Here is a 17,045-nt window from a genome sequence, read left to right on the forward strand (position 1 = left end):
AGAAAAAATGCTGCAATGTGCATGTACTCCTTTTAAAAAAAATACTGATATAAATTAGTCATCAATGTGTGATACATTGCATGTATATATATTCCTATTGTTAAATGTTATACAAAACCACACACTCAGGAATATCTTTTTCACAGATTTTTCTAAGGAATGAAAAAAATTCACAATTAAATTTTTTATTTATATGAATATGCTTAAATTTTGATTGACTCATTTCTCTATAATAGGTTTATTTTACTTTTTTCAGTTTTATTTATATATAATTGATGTATAACATTGTTTTTATCTTTTAAGAAAAATATTCTGACTGGATCTCAGATATAGAGAATTGAATTATTCATATACCTAACTTGATAATATGCCTTTTTTTATTTGTGTCTTATGCACACAAATTTGGGAATTTATAATCATGAAAATGTTGTTCAAAGACAGCAACAAATATCAGAGGTCATTTACTCGTGGTTGCAGCTGTGCATAGCCCATACTTGTGGCCATCTACATGTAATGGGTGAAGTGCTATAATTGCACACAAACAAAGACAAATATTGGCTCAAATAAGTTTAGAAATAATTTTACTACTTGTACCTCACTTTCCTTTCTGTAAAAGACCTATTTTCAAAATACTATTATGAGGATTAAATGAGTTAATAACAGGAAAAGTGCTTTGAGTGATACTGATTTATAAGAAATTCTTAATTAAAGTTTTAAAATACATATCTGTAGCCACCAGCCAGATAGTCTGATTCTCTGAATCACTCTCTTTACAAATTATTTCAGTGACTACCTAGCCACTAACATAGTTTTTGAAGATGCATAATGTAGATTTCTTTAAATTACTGATCATAATTTACTGATGTGATCAACAGCATTATTGACAATGTAATCATTCTGATTAAATATTTTGATAAATTTAGTATTCTCATATTTACTAGTTTTCAAAGAATTTTGCTATAATTAAATACATAAAAACATTAAAATTATGCAAATTAACTTATGCCAGAATAAATTCAGAGACAGAAACAGTAAACATTATTGAGTTTGTTATATGCTAAACACTTTATAAGCTAATCATTATAAGAACACTGTGACATAGTTAATATTATCATATAAGATAAAACTGAGGAAGATTAGGCTACTTACTTAAATTCGCACAGACAGTGAGGAATATGGTCAAGGTTTAATCCCAGACCATCCGGCATCAAAGTGAAGGTGTTAAATTCTACCCTACATTGCTATCACTGAATTTCAGGAACTCTCTATGTTTTTGGGGATCAGGACAGTATCAATGAACATCAATAATCATTGAAATAAGAAAGCACAAGTTTTTGTATAATTATGTATATTTTATATCTCAAATGTAGGAGTTTTATAAAAATTAAAGCTCATTAAGCTATGGATTCCTCAAGACAGGGCTGTGTTAGCCCTGTAGTAATACACCTAAATAAATCTTGTTCTGATTTATCTAGAATGTTCTCCCTGCTACAGACCTTTTTCATTTCCAGATATGTTTACTTACTTTTTGAGAGACCCAATTTCTGATCCACACTCACATTAAATTTCTTTCCTAAACAGATGCCATCTCTTCCTATCCATGCATTTCCTACTTTATTCAGGTTCCTAATAACTTTGGTTTTTAGATATTTCCATCAGAAATAAAGCTATTACATTATAATTTTCATTTCTAAAACTAATCTTTTTTTCCCCTCTTCTTCAACATTTGTCTTTTATGTGCTATGATTGGCCCAATACAGATCACCCCAAAGCTCAGAAAGTATGCCCATAATCTTTCCTCATACATTCCTCTTCAAGCAATTGGAAAAGGAGTAAGAGAAGAGATAAATAGAGAAAGAAGTGGGAGGTAGGATGGCATGAAAAAGCTCTGGAAAATAAAGAAAAACAATGGATAATTTTTAAAACTTCAATAACGAATCTTTTGCATTATCAAATAATAATTGGGACAACTTTATTTTGTAAACACTTCATTGTGCCATTATTAAGCTCCAAGAATTATCAGTACTATTTTGAAAAGGGGAAAATAAAAAAGAATAAAAGGATTCAGCATTGATGTTTGCATTCCTCATAGGGAACTATGACATCTGAGCAAATCTTTCATCACATTGTGCCGCATTTTCAAGTATTCTATTGGGTTTCTCCTCGAAATAGCGGCTCTGGAATACTGAACTTGTCCACTGAGGATCATTATTAGTGCTGTCACTCCCCTGTTGACGTGAATCTTTAAAATATTCTTTGGTAATGGCATGAGGTGTCTGATTGATTCCTTGAAGGTATATTTTCTGAATTAACTAGTATTGAAAAGCATCTTAAATTGTGGAAGTAAACAGCTAAATTATAAGAAGTAAATAACTAACATGGAAAGAATTTGACTCAAATCTAGAAAAGATAGGGTAGCTTTTATCATGATCCCAATGCTGATATTTGTTCATCATTTCAGCACTTTTCCTTTAATTAATTAGTCAATGCAATAAATTCCTTCAGCAATTTTAGTTAAGTGACTATATTTGAAGCACAGGAGATACAGAACATCAAGGCAATATTTGTGTTCCAGAACTTGAGTCCAATGGGAAACACATAAGAAAACAAATGAATTTTAGAACGTCACAAAGTTTCTCTGAGGTGCCATGGTAAACCACATGACATCTAACTCAGATTAGGTTGTTCAGTGAATCACCATCTGAAAATAAATAAAATCAGATATACAGGTAACAAAGGCTTGCTCCAACTGCAGAATTCATAATTAACATGTAGATTATGAATAAAATAAAGATTATTCCTGTTTATGTGTTTCGGACTCTGCACCAAATTCACAGAGCTTTTGGTTTCCCAGGCCAGATCATAGTGCATTTTGAATCTTTTAGTTCTAATGAGAGAAAAGTTTGGACAGAAGAGACTAAATCCAAAACATTTCATATTTATTTTCATTTTCTGATAATCTCAATGTCCAGACCATGCATACGTATCATCCAGGACTTGCCCCTCCCCAACCACAAGATGGCCAGATGGTGCAATGCTACCATGTCCCTGTGGTGGAGATGAGGAAGTATTAGTTGGATTACACCAAGTGTTAACTCAAATGTTTACAGTGTGACTTTATATTCCTCACTGTGGGCAAAATTAAGACAAAGCATATCTCCTCCTCCTTGGTAGAATGGGAGGGTATTTTCAAAATGGATATTATCATATTCTTATTCAAAATTATCACCAGCAAAATGTTTTCAAGGGACTTTAGTCTCATACAGTCACGTGTTGCTTAACGGCAAGATAAATTCTGAAAAATGCATCATCAGGAGATTTCATTGTTGTGTAATCATCATGGAGTGTACTTAGACAAACCTAGATGGGATTACCTACTGCACACCAAGGCTATATGGTATTAATCTTATGGGACCACCATGGTTGTGCAGTCCATTGTTGACTGAAATGTCATTTTGCGCACACTGATAGTGTGGTAACTATACTGTCAAAAGTGCCTAAGGGAGATGCATATTAAATCAAAAGGGAATTTATTAAACCCCAAAGACTCAGTACCATTCCATCCATCTAATTCACCCACAGTCAGTATGGGTAGTAGAAAGCCATAATACAATTTTGAAGATATGATTTTAAATTTCTCTGGAGTGGGAGAAGTGCCCTTTTTTCAGTTGGGATAAGACTCTGGCAAAGTTTTTTCTCCTAGAGAAAGCGGGCCTTTGTAATGGAGAAGACTCTGGGTATATTTTACAATTGTTACTTTTCCCCTAACCCTATCAGAGCCAAGAGGAGAATTTTCTTGGCTCTTTACCATGAAAAACTGGTGGGGTTCTTGGAGGTAAAGTTCATGAAAGTTTAGGGGCTCCCCTAAAGACTGCAGCTGTCAGCAATTTCTCACTGTAATGTTAGTCCACACTCAGCCTCCACTAACATCATAATGTTCCTATTTATGGCTCCAATGGCTTCTGCTCTAGTTAAGAAGATCTTAGCTATAGCTCTGGTTGATGCTTTCTCTTCAGATTTTGGAGTGGCAGTTTGCCCTATGACTTCAGTTCTCTTATGGGTTCAGGAAAAGATTTGATTTCCAATTTGTCCAGATTTTTCTTGTTGTAGGACTGTAAGTGACAACTTCCAAGCACTTCACATGTTGGAACTAGAACCAGGAGTCACAAATCATGACTTTGAAACCTCAAAAATTATTTTTAATGATACATGATTTACTTTTTTTCATGACTTATGTTTAAGAGATTTATTTATTTAATTTTTTTTATATTTTTCATAATATAATTGTTCTACATTAAAAAATCGAGAAACTATAGACAAATCATTAGAACTGACAGGAAAATTTAAAAAGGTTAGATAAAACAGCAATATACAAAAATTGAGTAGTATTTTTCTCCACATGAAACAAAAAATTAAAATATAGTTAAAAATGAGATATTGCAAATAAGAAATACTGTAAGGTATGTAAAAACAAATTTTTTATTATAATTTTTATTGAGGTCATATTGGCTTATAACTGTGCAAATTTCAGATGTACATTATTTTATTTCAGTTTCTGTATGGTAGTGTATATGTTCATCACCAGTAGTCTAGTTTATATCCATCACCATACATATGTGCCCCTTTATCCCTTTCGCCCTCCCCCCCAAACCATTCTCCTCTGGTAACCACTAATCTGTCCTCCTTATCTATGTCTTTCTTTGTCTTACACATATGAGTGAAATTTATGGTATTTCATCTTTCTCTGTCATTGTTTCGCTTAACACAATACCCTCAAGGTCCATCCATGTTGTAACAATGGGACAATTTTGTCTTTTTTATGACTGAGTAGTGTTCTATTGTATATGTATACCACCTCTTCTTTATCTGTTCATCTGTTGATAGGCACTTGGATTGCTTCCACGTCTTATTGTGCATAATGCTGTGATGATAATAGGGATGCATAATTCTCTTTGAATTGTTGATTTCATGTTCTTTGGATAAATACCCAGACGTGGAATAGCTGGGTCATATGGTATTTCTATTTCTAATTTTTTGAGAAATCTCCATACTGTTCTCCATAGTGGCTTCACAAGTTTGCATTCTCACCACTAATGCATGAAGGTTCCCTTTTCTCTACATTTTCTCCAAAATTTATTTCTTGTCATGTTGATTATAGCCACTTTGATGGGTGTGAGGTGATATTTCACTGTAGTTTTGATTTTCATTTCCCTAATAATTAGTGATGTTGAACATCTTTTCATGTGCCTGTTGGCCATCTGTATATCTTTCAAAAAAATGTCTGCTCATAGTCGCTACCCATTTTTTGATCAAGTAGTTTATGTTTTTGTTGTTGAGTTGTATGAGTTATTTATATATTTTGGAAATTAACCCCTTATCAGATATATAATTTGCAAATATTTTCTCCCTGTGGGTAGATTGTCTTTTCTTTTTTTGATGGTTTTCTTTATGTGGAATATTTTTAGTCTGATGTAGTCCCATGTGTTTATTTTTTCTTTTGTTTCTCTTGCCTGAGAAGAAATGATATTCAAAAAGATACTGGTAAGAGTGATGTCAAAGAGCGTACTGCCTTTTTTTTCCCTAAGAGTTTTACGGTTTCAGGTCTTACATTAAAATCTTTAATCCATTTTAAATTAATTTTTGTGTATGGTTTAAGATAATGATCTACTTACATTGTTTTACATGTGGCTATCCAGTTTTCCCAGCACCACTTATTGAAGAGACCTTTCTTTCCCCATTGTATGTTCTTGGCTCCTTTGCCAAAGATTAGCTATCCGTAGATGTGTGGTTATTTTTGAGCTCTCAATTCTTTTCAGTTGATCTGTGTGTCTGTTTTTCTGCCAGTACCATGCTGTCTGAAATACTATAGCTTTGTAGTATACTTTGAATTCAGAGAGTGTGATTCTTCCAACTTTCTTTTTTCTCATGATTGCTTTTGCTATTCAGGTTCCTTTGTTGTTTCATTTAAATGTTAGGATTCTTTGTTCCATTTCCATGAAGAATGTCATTGGGATTCTGACTGAATTGCATTGAATCAGTAGATTGCTTCAGATAACATGGATATTTTAACAATGTTTATTCTTCCAATCCATGAGCATGAAATATTTTTCCATTTCTCTATGCCTTAGTCAATTACTTTCAACAATGTCTTATAGATTTCCGTCTCTAGGACTTTTACTTCCTTGGTTAATTTACACTTAGGTATTTTATCATTTTGTTGCAATTGTAAATAGGTATGTATTCTTGATTTTTCTTTCTGTTCATTCATTTTTAGTAATGAAACGAAACTGATTTTTGTATGTTGATTTCATACCCTGCAACTTTACTATATTTGTTAACTATTTTAATAGTATTTTTGGTGGATTCTTTAGGGTTTTCTACATATCAAAATTATGCCATCCACAAATACTGACAGCTTTTCTTCTTCCTTTCCAATTTGGATAACTTTTGTTTCTTTTACTTGCCTGATTGCTCTGGCTAAATCTTCCAGTGCTATGTTGAATAAGAGTGGTAAGAGTGGCCATCTTTGCCTTGTTCCTGTTCTTAGAGGAATTGCTTTCAGTTTTTCACCATTGAGTATAATGATGGTGGGTTTGTCATATATGGTCTTTCTTATGTTTAGGTGCTTTCCTTTCTACCCATTTTATTGAAAGTTTTTATCATAAATGGATGTTGGATCTTGTCAAATGCTTTCTCTACATCTATGAGATGATCAAGCAATTTTTATTCCTCATTTTGTTAATGTGGTGTATCACATTGATTATTTGCAGTTGTTGAACCATCAATATATCCTTGGAATAAATCCCACTTGATCATGGTGTATGATCTTTTTAATGTATTATTGTAGCAAATTTGCTAATATTTTTGTTGAGGATTTTCACATCTATGTTCATCTGTGATATTGGCCTGCAATTTTCCTTTTTTTGTGTGGTCCTTGTCTGATTTTGGCATCAGTGCAATGTTGGCCTCATAAAATGAATTAGGAAGTATCCTGTCCTCATTAATTTTTTGGAAGATTTTGAGAAGGATAGGAATTAAATCTTCTTTGAATCTTTGGTAGAATTCACCAGAGAAGCTATCTGGTCCTGGACTTTTTTGGGGGGGAGGTTTTTAATTATTGTTTCAATCTCTTTACTTGTAATTTGTCTATTCGGTTTCTCTATTTCTTCTTGATTCAGTTTTGGGAAGTTGTATGAGTCTAAGAATTCATCAAGTTCTTCTAGGTTATCAAGTTTTTTTGGTATATATTTTTTCGTAGTGTTATCTTATAATCCTTTGTATTTCTGTGGTGTCTGTTTGAATATCTCCTCTTTCATTTATGCTTTTACATATTTGAGTCTCCTCTCTTTTTTTCCCTCTCTCTTTGAGTCTGGCTAAGGGTTTGTCAATTTTGTTTATCTTCTTAAAGAACTAGCTCTTAGTTTCATTGATCTTTTCTCCGGTTTTTTGTAGTGTCTTTTTTCATTTAATTTCTGTTCTGATTTTTATTATTTTCTTCTTTCTACTGACCTTGAGCTTTGCTTGTTCCTGTTTTTCTATATCTTTTAGGTGTACTGTTAGATTGTTTATTTGCTATTTTTCCTATTTGTTGAGGTGGGCCTGTATTGCTATAAATTTCCCTCTTAGTAATGCTCTGTTACATCCCATAGGTTTTGGTATGCTGTGTTTTCATTTTCATTGTCTCCAGGTATTTCTTATTTCTCCATTTATCCAATGGTTATTTGGTAGCATGGTGTTCAGTCTCCACATATTTCTGAATTTCCAAGGTTTTTTTGAGGTTTATTTCTAGTTTCATAGCATTGTAGTTGGAAAATAGTTTTGATGTGATTTCAATCTTCTTAAATTTATTTAGGCTTGCTTTGTTTCCCAACATATGGTCTGTCTTTGAGAATGTTTCATGTACACTTGAGAAGAATGTTCATTCTTTTGCGTGGAATACTCTGTATATGTCTATTAATTCCATCTGTTTTAATGTTTCATTGAAGTCCACTCTTTCCCTATTGACTTTGTGTCTGAATGATCTATCTATTGATGTAAGTGGGGTGTTGAGGTCCCCTACTATTTTGTGTTACTATCAATTTTCCCATTAGGTCTGTTAATAATTGCTTTATATATTTTGGTGCTCCTGTGTTAGGTGTATATATGTCAATAGGTGTTATGTCCTCTTGGTGGAATGTTCCTCTTATCATTCTATACTACCACTCTTTGTCTCTCATCTATTTATCTTAAAGTCTGCTTTGTCTTACAAAAGTTTGACAATACCTGCTTTCTTTGCATGCCATTTGCTTGGCATATCATCTTCCATACTTTCACTCTGAGCCTATGTTTGTCTTTAGTGCTGAGATATGAGGCAGCATATTTTTGGTTCTTGTTTTTTAATCCATCCAGTCAGTTTGTTTCTTTTGACTGGTGAATTCAATCCATTTACATTTAGAGTGATTATTGATATAAGGAGACATAGTACTGCCATTTTATCTCTTGGTTTTCTGGTTGTTTTATATTTCCATTGTTTCTTTTTCCTTGTATTTCTGTCTACCATTTCCATTTGGTGGTTTTCTGTGATAGTCTTCTCAATTTCTCTATATTTTTGATTTGTGACTCTGCTCTGATTTTTTGTTCTGTTGTTACCATTAGGGTTGTGTAAAAGATCTCACAGATGAGACAGTCCTTTTTCTCATAGCCACCTATGTCTATTAGCCTACACAGGTTCCATCCCTTCCCTCTTCCCCGTCTATGTTTTTGTTGTCACAGATTGTTCTTTTTTGTATTGTGAATTTGTGACCAAATTGAAGTGTTTATAGTTTTGATGTTTTCTTTCCCTTTATCCCTTATGTTATAATTGAGTGTTTACTAACCTATTCTGTTATAGAGCTGCAATCTTCTTATTTTGTCTGTCCATTTATCTCCTTGCACAAAGCTTTGTAAACCTTTGCTTTTTTATTTCAGGTAGAAGGGCTCCCTTCAACATTACTTGTAAGGCAGGTCTAGTGGCAATGAACTCCCTCAGCTTTTGTTTGCCTGGGAAAGCTCTATTTCTCTGTCATATCTGGAGGATGATTTTACTGGATAGAGTATTCTTGGCCAATAGGTTTGTATTTCAGCAATTTGAATATATCATTCCACTATCTCCTAGCCTACAAGGTTTCTGCTGAGAAATTCACTGAAACCCTGATATGAGTTCCTTTGTAGGTTATTTTCTTTTCTCGGCCTCCCTTAATATTCTTTGTCATTGACTTTTGACATTTTTCATATAATGTACTTTTGAGAAGGTCTTTTCCTGTTGAGATAATTAGAAGTTCTATTAGCTTCATGTATTTTATATTCTGTACCTTCCTCAGGTTTAGGAAATTTCTCAGCTATTATTTATTTGAATTAGCTCTGTGCTCCTTTCTCCCTCTCTTCTCACCTGGGATATTTATAATCCTCATGGTAATTTTCCTAACTGAGTCAGATATTTCTCAAGAATTTCTTAATTATAAAAAAATCTTAGTTCTCTCTCCTCCTCCACCTGAATCATTTCTAGGTTTCTATCTTGGAGTTCACTAATTCTCTCCTCTATAAAGTCTGCTCTACTTTTAATGCTCTCAACATCATCTTTTTTTTATCTCATTAATTGTGTTCTTCATGTCCAGAATTTCTTTTTTTTTAGTGTTAATCTCTTAGGTGAAGTATTCCTCCTTCATTTATTTTTTTTCCTGAACTGTCATCAAACTGTTATTCCTGAACTAATCATTGAACTGTCTTTCTCAGTTTTCTTATAACTTGTTAAGTTTCTTTATGATAGTTATTTTGAATTCTCTGTCAGTTAAATTGTAATCTTCCCTGACTTCAGGTTTGATTTCTGGAGAGTTGTCATTTTCCTTCTATTCTGTCATGTTACTGTAGTTTTTCATGGTGTTTGATGAATTGATCCTCTCAGCACATTTTTGGTGCTAATCACTTTTTCTTATTCGAGTGAGTGCAGATTTGGTTACTTTGATTCTGAGCTGCTTCTGATTGTATTAGAGAATCATAACTTTCCACTCGCTACTATCTCTGGCCAAAGTATTGTCAGTGCCCTCCTTGTGCTGCTTGTGCCTCTGGTTTTACTGGTTCCTTGCTTCTTATGATGTTGCTACAGTCTTGGGTGATGACACTGAGGTCACCAGGCTCCGAGCACTTCTGTTTCTTCTGGGGTTGCCTGCATCTCATGTTCCTTCACTGGCCCTCTTGTGGGCTTGGATGCTGCCATCCCACGTACCACCTGCATGGCTGTTCCCTGGTTCTCTGGGAGTGCTTGTTGCACCATTGCCAGGGATGCTGGGGTCACAGGTGTTGGTCACTGATGGGGACCCAGGGACCCAGAGACTTATATGCAGTCCCCACACTGGTGGAACTTGTGTCACATGTGCTGTCACTGTGGGCTGGGTCACCAGTTCTGCTGTGGTGCCTGATGCCTTTGGTCACAGATTCCACCTGTACCCCGTGTGGGGAACAGGGGCCTACTTTTCTGTTCCCACCTCTCTGCTTGAAGTTGTGCAGGTCAGGCTGCCACTAGTGCAACATCTCCACAGGCTATCCCATGGGTTGGGCTACTGCCACCCCTCCACTGGTGTTTGTGTGGGTAGGCCTGCTGCTCTGCAGGCATTCATGTGTCCACCACCACAGCCATTCTATGAGTGATCACATGTGGGTCAGGCATCCCTTGCTTCTGTTCATAGCCCCATGGGCCTCCACTAACGTAGCCATTCCCTGGGCAGTCACACCTGGGTCGGGTCACCCTTGCCTCCATTCATAGTTGTATGGGCTGCTGGGTGAGAATCTGTGCCCTATATCACTGCCGCTAGGATTGAGGAATGAGGCTGATCCCCTATTTCCACTGCTTCCCAGGGATCCAGTCCACCCACCTTCAGATGTATAAATGAATAGATCTCTTAGGCATCCTGTTTTGCTGTGCAGGGAATCCTCTGTTGGTCAATGGGTGTCCCTTTGGTTGTAACTTAGAGGGGAAAGACAAAGGGAAGAACTCACTCCTCCCTGTTGCTGACGTCACTCTCCATATTGATACATTATTTTTAATGATACAATATTTATTCAGATTTACTTATGTGTTTGATTTTTTTAACTTTCTATTCCTTCTCATCTCAAATATTCCTCTCAGGATAAGTCTTATTATTGCATTATTTTTTTTAAGTTCTTTAATAAGGATCATTTAGTGGTAAATACTTCCAGTTCTTTAATGTCTCCAAATATCATTAATTCACACCCATTCTTGACAGTTGCTTAGCATACAGTTCTTTATTGACAGTTATTTCCTCACACTCTTTGCACTGTATTGTAACTTTTGTTTATTTGAATAATCATTAAGGAGGAATCTGCTGTTAAATATTATTTCATTGAAGAATGTCATTAATAGCAATTTTCAGAAGTCATATATTTTGAAGCTATTTTTCTAAGTTCATACAAATTTGGAATTTTAATATCTTTCTGTTAAATTTGCTCCTTTATCTTTATAAAATGTCCTTTATATCTCTTATTTACTACTATAATGTCTACTTGATCTGATAGTAATATAGACACACCAGGGTATTTTTTCTGATTTTTTTTTTTGCATCAATTTCTATTCTTTTACTTTCCATTCTTTGTCTGTGTGTCTTTGTGTTTAATGTAGTTTCTTATAAACTAGATATAGTTAAATGGTTTTTAGACTGATGATATTTTTATTTGTAGAGTTTCTACTGTACTTGTAATTACTGGTACAGTTAGATTTAAATCTAACATTTTGCCTTTTGTTTTCAAGTCATACTTTAAATTTTTTTCTTTGTTCCTGTACATTTTCTGTCTTCTTTTGCATTATTCAAAGTATTTAATGTATTAATCCTTTTTTCATTATTTTATTTACTTTGTACATTATTTTAACTTTTTTCATTATTCTATATTTTTATGACATTCAATATCATTTTTAATATTATAACTTAATTAGTACTTTTGCCATATCCTAAATAATCCAAGACACTTACAATCATTTAACTTCATATAACAGCTTCCTATATTTTCAAATTTTATTTCTAAATATGTTATAAACCTCACAGATTTTGTTATTAAGGCTTCAAATAGTCAACAGTCTTTTATACTTACTTATATATTTACCCTTTCCAGTACTGTTTATTTCTTCTTGTATTTCCATATGGGATCACTTTATTCAATTTTGGAATTTCCATTACTAATTTTTATAGTATGAGTTTACATTTTATGCAGTTTATACTTGTTTACAGAGGGAGGTTGAGTCTGATACAAGCTACTTTATCATGTCTGTGTAGAAATAACAATTTTCCTTTTTTTAAAACTTATAATTTGACTTTTCTCTGCCTCCTTTTAAAAGTCAACTTTATAGAGGTATAATTTGCTTATACTAAAATGCATCCATTTTAGGTGCACAGTTGGATGTGTTTTGACAAATTTTGTCTACCACCACAATCAAGACAAAAGAACCTTTACATCACCACTATAGAGTCCCTTGTGTTTCTTCTCAGTCATTCCCTCACCACCCTGAGACCCAGGGTGGTGTCTGACTTCTTTTGTGTCTGATTCTTTTGCTCACCCTTCTTTTTCTCACTCATCTATGTATTTGTGCATATCAATAATTCATTTCTTACTTAAAAGTAGTCCATTCTATAAATATGTAACAATTTATCACCTATTGCTTAACATTTGTGTTGCTTCCAGTTTTGGTATATTATTAATAAGGATGCTATGTAGATTCATTTGCAAATATTTGTGTGGACATATGTTTTCAATTCCCTTGGATAAACATCAAAAAGTAGAATTGCTAAGTCAAATAGTAAGTCAGATTAGAAGAGCATGTTTAATATTTTAAGAAACTGATTGTTCTGCAAACTGATTATAACATTTTATATATCCAGGAGGAACATATGAATTCCAATTGCTCTGCATTTGATTTTGTCACTAATATTTGATTTTGTCAGTTTTCTAAATTTTTGCCATTTGATTACATGTGGTTGTATCTTATCATGGTTTAATTTACACTTCACTGATGAATAATAATGTTAAATACTTTTTCATCTTCTCATTGACCAATCACATATTTCCTTTGTGAAGTATGTGGCCAAATCTTTTGCCCATTTCTCCTTGGGTGGTTTGTTTTTGAATATTGACTTGTGGGATATCTTTACACTTTTTAGATTCCTATTTTTATTGGATATGTGCATTACAAATATTTGCATCCAGTGAGTATCTTTCCTACTCTTGTCCTTATTAATATCATTTGAAGAACACAGTTTTTGATTTTGGTAAAATCTAATTTTTAATTTATTTTTATAGCTCATGCTTTTCTGTCTTTTCTAAGAAATCTATAGCTATTCCATGTTTATGAAGGTTTTTCTCCCGCTTTTTCCCCTAGAAACTTAGTAGTTTTAGCTTTTGCATTTAGGATAATAATGTAATTTAAGACAATTTGTGTGTGTAGATTGAGGTAATAGTCAAATTACTGATGGATAGCCAGAATTTTCAGCATCATTTGTTGAAAGCACTAAACTGCCCCTTTTAAATGCTTTGTCGTTTTGATTAAAAATCACCTGAGTGAGGGGCTGGCCCCGTGGCCGAGTGGTTAAGTTCGCGCGCTCCGCTGCAGGCGGCCCAGTGTTTCGTCAGTTCGAATCCTGGGCGCGGACATGGCACTGCTCATCAAACCACGCTGAGGCAACGTCCCACATGCCACAACTAGAAGGACCCACAACTAAGAATATGCAACTATGTACCTGGGGGCTTTGGGGAGAAAAAGGAAAAAACTAAAATCTTTAAAAAAAAAAAAATCACCTGAGTGATATGTGTTGGTCTGGACTCCATATTCTTCTCCATTGACCTATATCTCAAAACTTATGCCAATTGTGCACACTCTAATTGCTCTGAATACAATACTTATCACTATATTTAGACAACACAAGTTGTATATTTCTGTGGCTAGAATGCACACAATGTGCCTACTATGACTACCTTCATCCCCTAAACCCTCTGGCTGCCCCTTCTTTATTACAAATTAGTGCTTTTGACACGTCATTTCCTTCTAATCGTCTTCAAATGCACTCTTGATCCTATTTATATGTGATCTCTGTAAGGAATAGTTCAATAGCATTAGGGAACTGGAGGAGCAACAGTTTTGGCACTTTCATCCCTTGGTATCTCCCAGGACCATTCCATAAAGAAGTAGCTGCTTTTATAAGTTCTATCTCTGGGCCTCTTTAAATTTACAATCTCAATAAATGTCTTTGGGTGATATTGTGAGAAATAATTCTTTAAGATTCTACAACGGGTTTGTATATATCTCCCAAAGACTATCTTTCTTGGGCTTGTTTTGGGAATGTAGGAAGGGTGGTTGTTACACTACTGATCTGGTTCCGTTTTATACTACTCATTAGGAGAAGTTTCCTTCTCCATGTTCAGGAAATGGATGTTTAACAGCCAGATAAACCAAAGAATTTAATGACCAGTTCTCTTCCTTACTTAACTTTGTAAGCTTTCCTGGTTTGTCTTCTAAGCTATACTGTCAACCACATAATTTTTACCTGAAATGTTCACAGGTACTTAACACAAACATTTCTTACTTAGATTCTTTGTTCTACCTTAAGAACTTACCCTTATAACTTTCTCTATTTTGTTGAGTTGTATCACAACTGCCGAAGACTACTAAACTTCTCCGTCAACTTTACGTCCTCACACAATTGGCTATTATTTGCCATCCATTGCACCACTCCCAATTCCCACTGCTACTACCTGAACTCTGACTTTCATGTGTGTCTTTTTGTGATATGCATTTGAAGAAGCTCTGTAGTTGATCTTTCTGCCCTAAAGCTTACCTTCCTCCCATCTGTCTTCCACACTGCTACTATTTACATCTCTAAATATAAATGCTATCATATTACTGTTATATCACCTGTATTTCAATAACTCTCTGAAATGTACAAGATAAAAATCCTTCTTCCTAGTGTTGTATACAAGTTTCCTTCATTATTCCTCTAATTTTTTTGACTCCTCTTCCTATACATCCCATGCTTCTTTTATATTGGGACTATAAACTCCTTAAAAAGGAGGTCTATGTCTGTTCAATATTTGTACTCATGTTACATAGCTCACAATAGCCACTTATTACATATTACATTTTAAATGAATAAATAGGTGGATATATGCAGGAAAGAGAAAAAAGAGAATATAAAAATGTAAGCAAAAACAAATATAACTCAAAGTTGTTTTATCTAACCCTCTAACAATTAAAATACTATTTGATAGCTTTATTCAGTGGTCAGTCTTCATATTAGCTAAAAAATCATCACATATGAGATTCTTAAAGTCTTAGAACTGTTCAATATTTTGACAGATGTGGTGGATACACAAGCCTAGACAGGTCTTAAAATTGTGTACTACTTCGCACATACACACATATACACATACAAATAAAACTGGGGAAATCTGAATATGAACTATGGATTATATCAATGTCAATACCCTGGTTGTGATATTTTGTTATAGTTTTGCAAATTGTTACCACTGGGGGAACCTGGACAAAGGTATACAGGGATCTCTCTGTGTTACGTCTTACAACTTTATGTTATTCTACAATTATTTCCATAAAACTCTCAATTAAAAAAAGACACTGATATTAGCCTTATAGATCATCATTAAAAATCTAAATTACTTTCAACATGGTTTTGTTTAATACGTATTATTACACTATTTTGAACCTTCCAGCATGATTCAAAGTTAAATTTAATAAAAGGTCTGTCCTTGGGCACCATTACACTTATCACAACCTATCCTGGATGATCTGCACTCGTTTTTTTCCTCACCAGAATGATGACTTTCATGAAGGCAGAGACCTTGTCTGTTCTATTGTTTATTACATATTTTAAATCTCTGTAAATTTCCCATAACACTTTGTGTTGTTGTGAGTTAAATAAAATAGTGTGATGTTACAAGGAACTGAAAAGAATCCAAGTGAATTCAATGGCTAAGTAATTTTTATCTAACTTGTCCTCGTTTTTTCTTTGCCAAATGAGTAAGGTTATATAATACGTCATATCAGTCTTGTTTATTGGAGTGAATACTAATAATCAACCTCTTACGTAGCTCACTGTTTCATGGTTTATATAGGCCATGCTTTCACAGTTAGTATGAGTTTCTTCTAAGAGTAACTTCATACCTTATATAGAGCAAGATATGCCAAGCTAGCACACAGGGATGTCTTGCTAAAGCATCACTGGAAGGCAGCTGCTACAAGTCTGAGGAGTCTGAGTGTTACTGAACCAGGTTCACTTTTGCCCGTTACCCAGAAAGCCAAACACTGAGACAACGAGATTGCAGCTGAGACAGAGTTTAATCACAAGGCAGCCACATGAGGAAGCCTCAAATTCACTTCCCCAAAAATAAGGACTTAGGGATATTTATGGGATAGAGGTGCAAGGTGATGGGAGGTGAGGAGAGGTGAGGTAATTGATGATCTACACAAGCATAGTCAGACTTCATGCCTCTTCATAGGACTCATGTTCACAAAATGGCAGTGTTAGTATGATCTGAGGATGGAGTTTCTAGCCTCTCGACATCAAAAGGTCAACTACTGGACATCTGTGTGGGTCTAGTTGATGAGTTGGTGGTCTCAATTGGCCTGAAGTGGACAAAGAGTTCTAATTCCTGAAAAACAGCTCACACATCCATTACCATGGTGACCCAGGCTACAGGAAGATGTAATCTATAGGAGCCTAGTGGGAGTCAGAAAGCATATTGCCCAAATAGCAAAGTTAGCAATGGGTGGGTTAAATAGCTAAAAGCTATAATCAGTAATTGCAAAAAGGAAAAAAAATTGGTTCCTAGCTACTTAATCATCAATGGCTGTTTGTCAGTTTCAATCCTCCCTACTCTTTGGTCATTCCTCATTCTTGAGGGATTTGGGGTGATGACCAATCTAGCTACTTCCTGCTGAATCGGGGCATAGATCTCTGTTAGAGGAATGAAACTATTTAGCACTCATTTGGAAATATTCCCTTGTTCCTGGCTTC

This window comes from Equus przewalskii, chromosome 6 (assembly GCF_037783145.1).
Source record: "Equus przewalskii isolate Varuska chromosome 6, EquPr2, whole genome shotgun sequence".
Taxonomy (NCBI): Eukaryota; Metazoa; Chordata; class Mammalia; order Perissodactyla; family Equidae; genus Equus; species Equus przewalskii.